Raw genomic sequence first — 16,818 nt, forward strand, 5'->3', positions numbered from 1 at the left:
ATCTTCGATAGCTAGTAGTTATGGCCTTTAATTTTTTCGACCCTAAACCTACCATCTTCCGCCATTGCTCCCACTCGAACCATGAACCCTTCTCTCCTGTGAGTTTATCAGCCAAATATACCTTCGGCTCTGATACCAGTTGCTAGAAAAATTATATATTACAGAGCAATGGAACACATAAAATATATTGCATAAATATAAACACACAAAACACACAAAACAAGAGAGACACAAATATACGTGGTTCACCCAATTTGGGCTACATCCACGAAGAAACAGCCACTCATTCCTTTTATATTATCTAGCAAAATGAAGAGATACATCCTACAGTATATCTGATGTAATTCTCTCTTCGCTCTCACACAATCTCCTCTCTCTTTCTCACTCAAAATATAGATATACATAGATGCAATACAATTCCCTCATATATACTAAGGGGTTTCCTTCTAGGGAAAAATACTTTAAATTTCTACTATCAGATCTCTGCCTAATGAACTTCCAAGATTGACTATGAAATTACAACATTTTACAATGCAATTTTACATCTATTTTTAGCTTCAGGGGTGTTTCCCCCACTTGATCACCCTTTGCAGGATACATTTTACGGGAGGTCTTTCCACCACATTATGGACTAGGGTCCAATGTGACGATACCTCTAAATAAAGAAGATAATCAGGCTCCACACCCAACACCAGGTTCGACCCCATGACTTTCCCTAAAATTTTATCACTACGCCATAACCCAAACTTTTGGGAGGGACATGTGGCAGCCTTCAGGCTTGCCACTTGTCCCCTCCTCATTGGTCCTCCATTAACCAATCAAACCTTGCCACATCAGCATCCAAAAAAAACCACCACCTAAAACATGGCATAACCTGACTGGACCGTTGAACTTCAGTCTCTCTACAACTTTAACCTTGTAAGAATCACAATTTTGTACAATCACTTCTCATCCAATGCATGTTTTATAGGATTGAATACTAAGGCATCATGTACTTCATAATATGCGTTATAATAAAATACTTAATCAACTCTTTACATCGAGGAAGAGTTTTAATTTTGATTGTTCCCAAAAATTAAAATTTTTACCAGTAAATTTTGGAAGTGTTACCAGATATATCCTAATCCATTCATCCTCCAATTGTTCTGCTTCATATACTTGTCTTTTATATGCCTCAATTGTGGTGAGAAACTCTATGAGCTCTTCAAAATACTTTGGCTCTTCCTTCCAATTTCTTTTCTCCATTTTCCTCAGTCTTTCTTTGTGACCCATGACTATCATCTTTCCTTTTTCTTTTGTCTTCTTTCCTTAGTGTGTCATCCTCCTAGAAAAGAATGTCGCATACACTTTATTAGATTTGAAATCAACATTTTACCATTCACTTTAATGGTGTCTCCCAACAACTAATAGCAACTTTACTGAGGTTGTCTACGTAAATTATTATGGATGCTCATGGCTACAACTTATGGTGGAAACTCCTTCTTTGGTCAGTGGAAGTGTCTCTTTTGTCTCAATATAGTTGTGGCACTATAGTCTGCTCACCCTAATATTTTATTATTTGGGTTTACGAACTCTCAACGATCTCTAGCTTCTACTTATGGACCAATGGATGGAAACTTCGATTTGTGGGCTACTCACAATAGCCAAGTCTCTTAGTGGAAGAAGCTAATGAAATTCTTAACTCCTTTGGTTCGTTGAAACCTTAGTAAACCTTACTTTGATACCACTTATTATTTAGAGGGAGAGAAAAAAATGCAAAATTTTTCTCTCATATACATCCACCAAGTTTCTTCTATTCTCTCTTATTACTTCACATTACAATGACCCAACCATGAGTATATAAGCACTAAACTTTCTAAATGTGGAATCTTGTAAACTATAAATTTATTTTCCTCATGCAAACTATGATTTGAATATTTAACTAAATTTTTCTAACTTCACTTTAAGAGAAATCGACATTTCTCTTATTTGGAATGTCTGGAAAGAAAGGAATAAGAGAATTTTCAGAAATGAAAAAAGATCCCTTTAGTGTCTTTTGAAGCAGACTGTGACTCAACATAAAGGGATGGTGGGTAGCATAGTGTGAAACACTCCTCAAGATCAACCCTCAGATGCTGACTTGAAGATTCTAGGACTGTTGGGTATGCAAGGGCTTATGTCATAGGGCCTGAACAGAAGTGTTTTGGCTATGGTTTCTAGGTAGGAATTCTGCCGTCCTCCCCCTTTGGGATTTCTTAAATATAACATAGATGGGGCTTCTAAAGGCAACCCAGGCAGTGCGGGATTTGGAGGGGTGTTAAGGGACGATACTGGTAACATCCTTTCCATCCTCCATGGAAATTTAGGCAGGGCTACAGAGAACATGTTAGAAGCCATGGCTATGGAGAAATGCTTGGATCTCCTGGTGCAAGATAACCAACAGAATGTTATTATCGAAGCCGACTCTGAGATTATTATTAATACAGTAAAAAAAGTTAGTTGGGGCTTTGAGCCGGAGAAGGTTTCTAAACACTGGAGGCTGATCTAGGTCATCCAAAGGATCCAGATCCACCTCAGAAGCCTATGCACGGTCAATTTTAACCATTTGCATAGGCAGGCTAATAAACTGGCTGATCTATTGGCTAATCAAGGTGTGAAATGTACCAGGTTTAGGGTTTCGATGAGTGGGCATAGGTTGCCTCAAGATGATTGCATGGATCAGTGTAACACCCAAGCAGTTGAGGATATGATGGTGTACCGCACCAAAACAATGGAAGCCATACCCATTAATTTGGTTGATCTATGAGGTTCAAGTTTTACCTTTCTCATTTCTATTTATGTTGCCAGGAGGATTCTGTTACCAGAGTAGTTGTTTGGAGGGAAGGGGTAGTACATTTCTCAGGCTCACATATGACAGCAAAAGCGAAAGGAGTTGCTGTCGGATCCCAGAATCCAACGGCGAAATGTATACTCCTAATACACTTTCAAACGTTACTTTTCCACTAACGAAGTGGTTTTCGGTATATCAGGAGCCTCTTGGGTGGGAAGAAGTATAAAATTTTTGGGTGCGATCACACTCCTCGGGTGACAAGTGGCTATGGGGTGGTTTTGTGCTCCGCCCTTATCGTGCGTTAAAAACCTGCTCCTTTTCCTGGAGCGATATCATCCTCCACTGTTGGATCATATCTAGCAAATGTACGACTATGATCTATAAATCTTGTCAGTGGGGCCTTATGGTTAATGGTCAGACTTATAGAAGGCACAATATTCAGCTCCACCATTGGATCAATTTGAGGGGATCGACGGTCAGGAATCTGTCGCGTTTAAAGATATTTCCAAAAGGTTTTTTGGCGAGAGCCTTGGCTCTATGAGGTACTCCACTGTAGTTAGCTAGGTTGCTTTTTAGATTGGTTGGGTTGCTTATGTGGCCTTTGTACTTGTTTCCTTTTTGGGTTGTGTAGATTGGTGGATTAGGATCGGAGTTTTAGCACTTAACTCGTGACCCTAGGTTTTCTTGAAAGTAGGGTTTGTTTAAAATCCATGTTACCATGTGGATGGTTGTATTCTATGTAAATACTTTTCTGTTTTAATGATTAAAAAGGTATGACTCTTACTTCAGCAAAACAATATCGACATTTCTCTTTTCCTTAACTTAGCTTTTCCTGACAAGGCATTAAATTTTTAACTCTAACTCACTTGACATCTAATATTAGATTTAACTTGGTTTCCCTCAGTTAAATTAGCTCTTCATAAATTGGATGCATATGAGAGTACTCATAATTTCTATCAAGTGAAATGACTTTGATCTATGACAAAGTTGCATTCGATGGTAGTAAATGAAATAAGAAATCTGGGGATAGGTTTGTATGAATTGTGTGCTCTTATAATTTTTAAATTTTTATATGAGACTAGAGTTCACCTGGTTGTAATACATTTGAATATTTGACAACTGTTAAAGGCCACATGGGTTGTTGATTCTATAAGATTACTTTCATTCATATCATTTTCATATTGGTTGTGTTAAGGGATAATTATAAGGAATGATTATCTACATGCTTCAATAAGTGTTAAAATTATGAATTTTAATAATCGTGAAATATAAAAAGTGAGGTGTAGTATAGAGTCACATAGTTTCAAATTGATAAAATCGATGAGATGGAATGAGTCACGATGCACCACAAACCTATAGTGATGGACCATTTGGGTGCACTAAGCTAACCTCCGATGTGAGTGACAATAGGTGGCATGAAAATGGCTTTTTAAGTGAAATTAAATTCTATGCTCGAGGGACTCTTGCAACCTATTTCATAATTTATTTATATATCTCTATTAGGTGAGGAAGATAAATCACATAGTAGGTATTCCCACCTTTAGTATTATATCACTTGTTAATATTACCTCGTTTCTTGATAATGCATTCATGATTTTCTAATTACTAGATGAAAATCTTTACCAAAATCTTAATACTAGCAATAAATTAATAACAAAAATTACTAAATTGTATTTTGTATATATATATAATTTACAATATTAGTAGAATGTTTTTTTACAATAAGAAAAAATTTAAGTACTAGAATATTATCTAAGAAATAATTAAATTATTATTATTTATCTCCTTGACATATTTGTTCAATATTGAAAAGAAAATCGAGATGTGGGTATAAGACAAAAGTGATGAGCCTCAGTGGTACAACAAGAATGTTGTAACTCCTAGGGTTACTTGCTTTACTTTATTAACTTGGGGTTTCATACAAACTTGGAGGTGATAGTGCTATATACATAGGAGATGCATCATTCTACTCATGTAACTTTTGAACTGGGGCATTTGACCATTAGGGTTCTAGACCATTCCTCTATTTCACTAAAGGGAGTCTGACTACTAACAGTGGAATGTAAAACTAGTTCTAGTGCTTTCCAATTCAGGAAATGAAAGTTTCTAACTTTTAAATGCTATGATATTACTTAAATCATCTAGCTATGAAATGACACAAATCACTTGCAGGAAGGAAACTAGATCAGTTTACATCCCTCTGGTTTTCAACTTGAACTCCAAGTGACTCACTTAGCTGCTCTACACTTGAGATTTTTATTTCTGTGCTGCCTATTTTCACTCTCTCCCCACTCAATTGATCTATATACCTCTTTTGATGCATTTTCCAGGCTTTTCAGCTTCCCTCGCCATTTCTCTGTGTATCATCTTCCCTCTACGGTGCTGCGGCTTTTCTGCTTCCTGTCAGTTAGACTAGCCACCTGGATTTGCGGCTCTATGGCTTTAGAATGCATCATTTCCTGTAAAATTTCCACTTGCAGCATGGCATGATGATTAGGAGTTGTTACAAAGGGATCGTGGTCGTTTCCTAGGCAAAATCCTGAAAATTGGGAAAATCCCATTACACAGAGAATGTCTGAAAAATACAGTATCGGGCGTGATTTCGAAACCTGAAAATCCATTAAATCACCCCTATAACCCTATTAGGTGTACCATTAGGTGTAATATCTCATCACTTAAGTGTTTGGGCTGAATTCCAAATACACGAGAAATACATTGAAAAATCAAATTCCCAGACTTCAAAAATTGTAGAATCTGCCCTATAATCGTATCGGATTTGGCTTCGCTATCGCAAATTACATAGCCCTATTATCGAGGATCATCAATTTAGTCCTGGACCTCGATCTGATCCCATGATCTGATGGTCCAGATCATATCGCATTGCTTCGGGGCCTTCTTCCTTTGTATTTTTATTTTTACACCGAAACACGTTAATACATGGAAAATCCCTTTTAATGGAACTCAAAATCTATATGTCCGAGTTTATAAAACCCATTAGGTCTGGCATTATCACCCCTTTATATCACTGCAACGCTACATTGCGATGGGATATATCGCAATCGCAAGTTGCATTAGCCCAAGGATCTGTCCTTTGCCTCGTGGCATCGCCGATTACGACCCGCCGATATTGGCGAGCACAATATCGCATCGGCCCAATCCTTTCCTTATGTTATATGCCTATCCCACCTCTGACCCAATATTTCAAGGGTCAAAAATCACGGGTGCTTCCCCTTTCCCCTTATGTCCACCTTGGACCTCCTTTGATGCGATTTTTCTTCATAGAGCATTTTAGGCCTTTTTTTTTTGAAGATTTTCCTCTTTTTCCAAAGAACCAAGGGTGTCTTCTTTTTGCCATAACTTTTGCATCCTACATCCATTTTTGCCCATTCAAGTTGGAGTAGGTTCAGAATGAGATGATCTTTGCAATGGGGCTATTTCCAATAACTTCCTTGGACTTTCATTTTCCTCAGTGAGGAACACTTAGACTTAGGAGTATATCCAAAATCCATTTTGGATCAAGCCTTCCCACTAAAGGAAATTTTGGTCTCCAAAAGACTGATATACTGATTTGAATAGTACCTGAAAGTAATAGCACCCTCTTCCTCTAGCCTATATACACTTGCCTTGCATAGTGCCTCTAAACCAAAGCCTTTAACCAATTTCCTTCCTGGATGTGCTGGTTCTCCTGGGAAGAGCTGTCTTCCTTCTTGCCTTCATGCAAAACTTTTGTTGAAATAATAGGTAGTTTGAACTCTTCTGCCTCGAACATTGATCCAAGGTGGCTCAAACCAATGTGAAGTCATCTGCTCCATATAATTTTCATTTGTTACTATTTGAAAAGTTTTCAACAACAACTATTAACAACAACAGAAATACGGAAAACAACTAGATGGCCTAAGCTCCTGCTTCAACAAAAGAAATATATTTCATAGCTTGTGAAAACCTCCATGTATTACATCTGCATACAAATGACGAACTAGATACCAAGCTCACAAAACATGCCTTTAAACAAATGACCCTTCAATTCAGGCATGTAGAAAAAGACCATTAGGACTCTTTTTGAAAAGATGAAACACTTCATTATTATCTCCATTTGGAGACCATGTTAACTTCTCCCAAGTCAACATGGCATCACACGCATGTTAAAGCAATCAAACCTGCAAGCGATTTACACATACAAGTTCAAAAACAACGAAATCATCAACATCCTTGTGTTCATGCATCTCATGCTCATGCATGCATTTAATCCTTCAATTTTCACTTAAGCACACTGTACTTTCGAAGCTGAAATGAAATGTAATGTTGCAGCGATAATGCAAATAGATGCATCGATAGACATAATCGGATAAGAACTCTAATTGTTTCTTACCAATCCCTTTCAAATGTACTACCTTTTTCTGCACATCAGCATCATCATGTGAATCATCCTGAGACACATCATCCATGGAATCTTCCTTTCCATGCCTGCCATCTTCTCTTTCCACTCTCTTAAGCTTTTGTGGAAGCATTGTTTGATTCAGAGTCCAACATTTTGCAACAAGATGTCCTTGCTTATGGCAATAAGTGCACTCCATGTGCATCCTCTTGACAATATGATTTGCCTTGTCCAATGGACCTTTGGCTTCTTTCTTCTTTTCCTTCAAAAGCTTCTTATATGAGGCCATTCTCTTCCAACATCTGGAAACATTATGGTTATCCAAACCACAAAAGGAACAAGCAATTCTTTTCCCATCTCTATGTGGAAATTTATCATGCTTTGCACAATCAAAAGGAAAATGATTAGAATGATATTTATACTTTCCTCCTTCACCATTATTTCCTTCATGAGGTGGTGAATTGAATGAAGAAGTGGCTGCCTTTGGAACACCACTAATCTCTTCAAGGCTGCCAGAGTCTCCCCAACTCTCTGGTTCAAGTGTGTGCCTCTAAACACCTGCATCGTGCAAATCATATTTCAAGCTATCACATTCCTCCTAAATACAATCTTCACACTCTGCAATGCAACTCCTTCTTGGGGTTGTCTCAATGGCCTTCATGGCAGCTTTGGAACACTTTCCATAAGAATGTCCATGGCCAAGACCCAAATACTTAGGCCTTTACTCAACCATTATTGGTTCAAAAATACCTTGTGCATGCTTTCCCAAGCCCTTTCCTTTATAGCCCATCTTGGAAATTAGCTTGGAACCTATGCCTCTAGTATGTTTTTCAAAAGAAGCAATATTAGCCTTCTTAAAGGAATTTGAAGACAAACTGGAATGGTTTACCTATTCTTCAAGTTGATCTTTGACTAAGGCTTCTTGGGCAACAAATAGTTGTGTCTCCAACTCATGCATCCTTCTTATGTTCATATTTGCAATATGAAGTTGCCTCTCCATTTCCTGCAGTCTGTTGGAAAGAAACTGCTTCACTTCCTTCATGGAATTCAACTGCCCTATAAGTATGTTGCTCTTCCTTCCATCCTTATACATTTCTCTCACCTTGTCCATCATGATGAACAAGTCTTCTTTCAAGTCTCCATCATAGAGTCTTGTGATGAAGGAGGAATTTGAGGATTCACTTTTAGAAGTTGTCATTATGCCAATGAACAAAAGAACCTCAAACAATATTATTAAAGAGCTTATTTAAGCCACCTTTTGCAACAAACCCCTTGTGCTTCAAGGATTGATTTGAGGTCCTTTGGGGTAGAAGAATTCCTTCAGCCCTTCTTCCTTTTTGTCCTTCCTGGACTGAGCTATTAATAGATTTCCCTTCACCTCTGAAAACTCAAACAATAATTAGTCTATAGACAAGCATACATCAATCAGACAATGAATCCTTGATTTCCAAAACACCTTTCAGACAAGCAATCTTTTCTCTGTCAATCAAGCCTTCTCATATAACCTTCTTTGAAGCTGAGGTTAACCAATCTCAAGCTTTGATACCACCTGATCTGAAAATGGGGCACTTAGGCTTCTTATCTAACTTACAAGAACCTCTCCCACTTGCAAAGCTTAAATATTCCCAAGTCTTAATGATTAACCTATCCAGAATTAAATATGTGCTTGAAAATATGGGTGTATGCTTATGTGTTTTTTTAAACTGTTCAGGTGCTATAAATTGATTCTCTTAAACTGATATAAAGCAAATGGCAGCAATGAAAACAAAAAATACAATGCAGCAATGAAACACACATAGAACAACAATATTAATTTGGATTTCACAAAAAAATCTTGGGTTATGTCTCCATGAGCTCTAGTCAACTCGACTAAGCTCTCTAGGATTATGACAAAGTCTTTTTTACAAGCTCTTGGCTCAACTCCATTGTTTTACATAGAAATGATGGGTTTGGACAGCATTTTATCCCTCGCTCTTGAAGCTATCGACTTTCTGGCTCTCAGCTCTGCCTCTGGCTCTTGGCTCTGGCTATAGCTCTTGGCTCTGGCTCTGGGCTCTTAGGCTCTGGCTCTGGCTCTTCATCAGTTTCCAGCCCTCTGGTTTTCCACTCGAACTCCAAGTGACTCCCTCGACTGCTCTGCGCTTCAACTTTTTCTTTCTATGCTACATCTTTTCGCTCTCTCCCTGCACAATTGAGCTCTCTGCCTCCTTTGAGGTATTTTCTAGGATTTTTAGCTTCCCTAGTCATTTCTTTGCATATCATCTTCCCTCTGCGATGTTGTAGCTTTTTTTCTCCCTGTCAGTTAGATTGGCCACCTAGCTCAGTAGCTCTGTGGTTGTAGAATGCATCATTGCCTGTAAAACACCCACTTGTAGTGTGCCATGATGATTAGGAGTTGTTACAAAGGGATCGTGGCCATTTCTTATGCAAAAACCCGAAAATTGGAAAAATCCTATTACACAGAGAATGTCCAAAAAATACACTATCGGGTGTGATTTTCGGACCTAAAAATCCATTAAATTTCCCATATAACCCTATCGGGTCCGCCAGTAGGTGTAATATCACATCGCTTAAGCATATGGGCTGAATTCCAAATACACGGGAAATACATTGAAAAATCAAATTCCGAGACTTAAAAAATTATAGAATCCGCCCTATAATCGTATCGGATCCAGCTATCACTATCGCAAATCGCATAGCCCTGTTATCTAGGATTGTTGATCGCCAATAGCCAATTTAATCCTAGCCATCGATCCGATCCCACGATTCGACGTTCTAGATCATATCGCATCGCTTTGGGGCCTCCTTCCTTTGTATTTCGGTTTTTACACCGAAACATGTTAATACATGGAAAATCTGTTTTAACGGAACTCAAAATTTATATGGCCGGGTTTATAAAACCCATTGGGTCCGGCGTTATCACCCCTTTATATCACTCTCATGCAATGTTGCGATGTGATATATTGCAATTGCAAGTTGCATTAGCCCAAGGGCCCGTCCTTTGCCTCGTGGCATCGCCGATTGTGATCCACCGATATTGGCGATCACAATATCACATCAGCTCTGTCCTTTGCTTATGTTATATGCCTATGCCCACCTCCGACCCAATATGTCAGGGGTTGGTAGTTGAGGGTGCTTCCCCTTTTTGATTAAGTCCACCTTGGACCTCCTCCGATGTGATTGTTCTTCATAAAGCCTTTTAGGCCAATTTTTTTTTTAAGATTTGCCTCTTTTTCCAAAGAACCAAGGGCATCTTCTTTCTACCATAACTTTTGCATCCTACGCCCATTTTTACCCATTCAAGTTGCAGTAGATTCAGAATGAGATGATCTCCGTAATGGGACTATTTTCAGGAACTTCCTTTGATTTTCATTTTCCACAGTGAGGAACAATTAGACTTAGGAGTCTATCGAAAATCCATTTTGGATCAGTTTCTCAGAGCATGACCAACACTTTCAGCAGGGGTGTATGATGGGCCTCTAAATTAGACATAAATTAAGGCCTATGCCTCCAATTTAAAACATAAATTAAGGCCTATGACCATCCTTCAACACATTAAATCTCTTCTACTGCATTCAATAATTAATTTTTTAATTTAATATATTCATTAGGAAGGTTTACGAATAACTAAATATTTGTGCCTAATATTATTTATTTTTTGTGTAATATTATGAGAATATTGGGCAGATTATGAAGAGTTGGAGGAGGAGATAATTTATGGACTTGTTCCCTACTACTGGAGGATAAACAATAAATAATAAGTCAACAAGATATTATGGAATTATGGCACAAATTGTGGAACTCCAATGATTCATAAAATCTAGGAATGGGTTCCACTAATCAAGGGAGCAGATCCACCAATCAAGGGAGAAGATCCACTAATCAATGGATTTCGGTGGGGAAATATTCCTCCATTCATGGGGAATGATTATTAATCATTTTTTATAAGTACCAAGTCAAATTTTCCTCTAGGGGATGAGTGAGAAAATCTAGAAATGTGTTCCCTACCATTTAATGCAAATTCCTAGTATTGGGGACTAGATCCACTAATCAAGGGATTTTGGTGGGGAACGATACCTCCATTCAGGGGGAATGATTGCTAATCACTTTGTATAAGTACCAAGTCGAATTTTCCTCTAGGGGAGGATTTTCATTAGTGTTATTGTGGAGAGAGCTTGTATTTTTGTACCTCCATTGTATTTTCTTGCAGCGATGTAATTCTTCTGAAGAAAATAATGAATATTGGTGTCATGTTCAGCTTCTATATCTTGTTCTACTCCATAGGTCTCTTGGGTTCCTTGAGCTTGGTCATCCCAGGAGCCTCAGAGCCCTTTTGTATCATTTTTTTTCTTCTTTTCGTTGCTTATTCACATGCATCTCTAGTTTTTATTTCTTTTTACTTGCGCATTTAGTATTAATGATTTTTTGTTGTAGGATAGAGTTAAATGGTTGATGTAAGTTATATTATAGGATAAAAAGCATTATTTCATCCTTGGAAAAGCTTTGGAAGTCCGTAATAATTATTGAGTTTCTTGGATTAGTCTTCTTATTCCAAAATCTAGATTGTTGGACCTCTTTTTTAGCAAAGAACAGTAAATTTCTTCTATTTGTTAGAGCATTCTAACGAGCTTCAATGTTGGGTTGTGTTATATTCTTTCCACGACTAGCCCATATAGTTAATTTGGGGGTTAGAGTGGGGCTAGAGCACCCCCTTCGTTGCACCAATTGTGTAGCAGGGGGGTGACAGGAGCTTTGAGGGGTGTAGGTAACCCACTCTATGGGGTCTGAGGCAGTGCTAGGAAAATTTTTGGTTTTGGAACCTATGTTAGGTTGGGCGGACCCACCTATGGTTTTGTGAATGATTTTCGCACATGTTTTTGGATGTGATGGTTTTGGGTTCATGTTTTTGGGTCCATGGTATTGGATGCTTCGGCATGTATAAATATGTATTGTAACATTGAAAGGAGCATAATGAAAAATCAAGCTAGTAGTCCCGGTTTTGGGATCCAGGGGAAAATATTTGTGTATATGTGTTTTATGTGTTATGCTCTCACATTGTTTATTTTATGTGTTTTAGAATGCATATGTAGGTAATTTATGTACGGGGTTAAAACCTACATTTGGTATCAGAGTTGTTTTAGCTTTAAGGGGATGCCTTTATTGCTGAGGGGTTTTGTTCGGGCCTGTGGTAGACTCTGTTCAGTGGGAGATCTACGAGATCGATTCTGGTGGTGAAAGAAGGCAGTGAGCAGTGGAAAAATAGAGATCGAGAAATTTAAAGTTAAGAGTTTTGAGTTGTGGAAACTCAAGATGGAGGATCTGTTGGTGGATAAAGATCAGTGGATCGTGGTAGATCCATGTACTAAACCAACGGGAGTGTATGATGAAGAATGAAAGAAGTTGGATCAGAAGGCAAAGAGCACAATATGATTGTGTGTCTCAGATTTAGTATTGTTGAATGTATCAGGGGAAGCTATGGAAAAGGATTTCTAGGACAAGTCAGGGACTTTGTACCAATCAAAGTCTCTAGTGAATAAATTGTTCCTTTGAAAAAAGTTGTATAACTTGAGGTTGAAAGATGGAGACTCAGTCTCAGAGCATCTGAAGGCATTTAATACTATGGTAAGTCAGTTAGAATTTGTTGATATTAAAATTTTAGATGAAGATAAGTGGGATAGTCTAGTTATTGAAATAGGTATCAATGAAACTTCCTTGCAATTCAATGAAATAGTGTCATCCTTGCTGATGGAGGAGATGAGATGGAAAAATATGGAGAGCCAGAATGACGATGCCTTTTCTGTACAAGGACAGTCCCAGAATAGAAACAAAAATATGTCATCGAGTGGGAGATCTAAATCTCCAGGAAAACCTGTAAAGGTGGTGTGCTGGAAATGTTGAAAGGAAGGGCACTAAAAAAGGGACTATAAATTTAAAGCTCCTGATAAAGGAAAGGGATCTAATGATTCTCCTTATGCAAAGGTGAAAACCACCTCAAATGGAGGTGGGGATGTGTACTTGGCTTCTTCAAGTACACAAGTAGGTCATGAGGCATGGTTGATTGACTCAAGTGCATCCTTTCACTTCACTCCCCATAGAGAGTGGTTTTGTGAGTATGAGAAATACCATGGTGGTGATTTCTTATTAGGGGATGATAAGAATTCTAGAATCATTGGTCGCGGAAAAGTAAAGTTGAAGTTGCAAGGTGGAAGGTTAGAACACTTGCGGGTGTTTTGCATATTCCTGCATTAGCCAGAAATCTGATTTCTATAAGCAAGTTGGATGATGTAGGTGTAAAAAGAGTGTTAGAGAAGGATACCTGCAAGATGGTTCGGGGAGAACTAGTATTGATGCGGGGAGTTCAGGTTGGAACTCTATGCAAGCTGCAAGGTAGCACGGTTGTTGATGGGTGCAACAGTTCTGTGGTTCCTAAAAGTCGAGCAGAAAATATAGTGGTCTTTGGAGAGAAGACCATGTTGTGGCATCAAAGGCTTGCACATATTAGAGAGAAGGGCCTTCGAATACTTCATGGTAACGGTATGGTAGAGGGTATGATTAATGGCTCTCCAGATTTTGATTTCTATGAAAACTATGTATATGGGAAGCAGCATTGGGTGAGTTTCTCCTTTGGTGTTAAGAGGGCAAAACATATATTAGAGCTTATGCATAGTGATGTGTTTGGACCTGTGAAGGTTCCATCACTGGGTAAGTATATTTACTATGTATCATTTATAGATGACTTCTCAAAGAATACATGGATATATTTCCTTAAGAAGAAATCTGAAGTCTTTGACAGGTTTAAATAATTGAAGGCTCTCGAGGAAAACCAAACAGAGAAGAAGATAAAGGTATTGAGGATAGATAATGGTGGAGAGTTTTTTTGTAATGAATTTGAAGAATTCTGTAAGAAGTGTGGTATAACACAGAAGAACACTACTCCATATACACCTCAGCAAAATGGAGTTGTAGAAATAATGAACAAGACGTTGATGGAAAGGGCAAGAAGCATGCTCAGTGGTGTCCGGTTAGGACAGGAATTCTGGGCAAAGGCGGTGGGGACAACATGTTACTTGGTCAACATATCACATTCATCAGCGTTGGAGGATAAAATCCATAAGAGGTATGGACTGGTAAGAAACCCTCTCTTTCAAATCTGAGGGTATTTGGATGTGATGCATATGTACATGTTCCAAAGGAGAAATGAGCCAAGTTAGATAGTAAATCTCAAAAGTGCATCTTTATTGGGTATAAGGATGTTTTAAAGGGTTATAACCTTTGGAACCCAGTAACAAGGAAGGTTGTGTACAACTGACATGTGGTTTTCAGAGAGGTGAAAGATGTTGTTAAACATGAAGTCCAACCAAAGGAACCTGAGAAGATAGAGTTTGAGCTAAAGGAGGAAGAATCAAACTCTACAGCAGAGGACGAATCAGAAGCTGAAGACCCAAAAACTCCGGTGTGAGAAGATCAGTTCGAGAAAGAAGGGAGACTGAAAGGTATAGTCCATCTGCTTTCTGTTCAAATTTTTCCTTATCTATTACTGATGATGATCCCAAAACTATGAAGGAAGTAGTAGATTCAGAGGATGGAAAACTCTGGACGGAGGCCATGGTTGATGAGATGGCATATTTGCACAAAATTGAGGCTTGGGATCTGGTGGAGTTGCTGGGTGGAAGGAAACCCATTGGGAGCAAATGGGTGTTCAAGAAGAAGACAAACGGAGAAGGAAAGGTGGAGAAATACAAAGCTTGATGGTAGAAAAAGGTTATTCCTAGGTGTTGGGAATTGATTTTGGTGATATTTTTTCTCTTGTTTCCAAGGTAACTTCTATTATATTACTTTATCTGTTGCTACTGCTTTTAATTTTGAGGTAGAAGAGATGGATGTGAAGACAACATTTCTTCACAGGGATGTGGAAGAGGTAATCTACATGAAGTAACCTGAAGGCTTTGCGGTGAAGGGTAAGAAAGAACCAGTATGCAAGTTAAGGAAGTCTCTGCATGGGTTAAAATGATCACCAAGGATGTGGTATCAGAAATTTGATACATTTATACCTGGACTTGACTCCAACAGAAGAAAAGCAGATCACTGCGTGTATTTTAAATTAATTGGTGACCATGTTTTGGTCTTGTATGTGGATGATATGTTGCTGGCTGGAAATGACAAAGAAATTATCGAGGTTTTGAAGACCCAATTATCCTCCAAACTCAAAATGAAAGATCTTAGTGTTGCAAACTATATTTTAGGCATGGAAATTAAAAGAGATCGGGCAAAGAAGAAGCTCTGGTTAAACCATAGGAAGTATGTCGAGACAATATTGCAAAGATTTAATATGCAAGATAGTAAACCGGTGAAGGTTCCTATTGCTGTAGGTGTCAAGTTATCTGCTGAACAGTGTCCCAAGAATCAAGAAGAGGAAGAGGACATGTCCCATGTTCCATATGCAAGTGCAGTCAGTAGCCTAATGTATGAAATGGTTTGTACTAGACTAGACATTACACATGCAGTGGGAGTATTGAGCAGGTTTATGTCAAAACCAGGAAAGGGGAATTGGATAGCAGTGAAGCGAGTTTTCAGGTATTTGCATCACACTAGTGATTATGATTTGTGCTACCAAGGAAGACTAGGATTGGACAAAGTGTTGGATATTAGTGGCTTCATTCATGCAGCTTGGGCTAGAGATATGGATCGGAGAAGATCTACAAGTGGGTATGTGTTTAACCTATTTGGAGGTGCAGTCATTTGGATGAGTAAGAAACAATCTGTAGTGGCACTATCAACTACAGAGGAAGAATACATGGCAGCCACTCATGCAAGCTGTTTAGTCAATTTAGTGTTCCTAAATTGATGTCATTAATTGTCAACCCGGGGCTCGTAAGCTGATGAAGTGAAGGTGTACTATATGTACTTAAGCAACTTTCCTAGAGCTTTTGTCGTTTGGGGTGTTGTTTATGGTTAACTTATCTTCCTAAGATGGAGTGATGATTATAGACAGATGAGTGCAAGTGTGTGAAAAGTGAGTTCTAGATGAGTGAAAGTGTGTGAATGGTGATTTCTAATTACTTGCTAAATTTGTAAAGGAAAAGAACTTGAAAGAAATGAATAAATTGAAATGACTTGAAAGTAAATGACCACGTTATAATGGCATTAGTCTCTATCCATATTGCTGCAAATAAAAGAAACAAGAAAATCACTTCAAGGATTGATGATAATGGTTATCTCCTCCTAACTCCCTGCTTCTACCACATAGTACTGCATAAAACACGATTAGGATGTAGCTGAAGACAAATCCAAGAATTGATAAAAACTCTAATTGACAAATTGTAACACTACTAAGCCTTTTCCATCATACTGCTTCCTACATATGTGATTATGTGTAACAAGTGGAAAAAGTATTAGTGTCACAAGCCAAGACTACTCAAAAACAAGCTGCAATTAATTAGTGTTCTGTTCTCTTGAAAGATAAGCCATTCATGATAAAGAGAGCATAAATTAGTTGGCATCCAACTTGTAAAACTAAGCTAAAACTAATCTAGAAAACAGAGAAAAAAGGGCAGCATTATGAACAAGACAACTGCAACTACCATTAGATATTCAAGCAAACACAACACACTTAATCCCGGCTGAAAACCTGCAA

This window comes from Pinus tabuliformis, chromosome 5_1 (assembly GCF_031772625.1).
Source record: "Pinus tabuliformis cultivar Carrire ecotype Pingquan chromosome 5_1, CPIR1, whole genome shotgun sequence".
NCBI classification, from domain to species: domain Eukaryota; kingdom Viridiplantae; phylum Streptophyta; class Pinopsida; order Pinales; family Pinaceae; genus Pinus; species Pinus tabuliformis.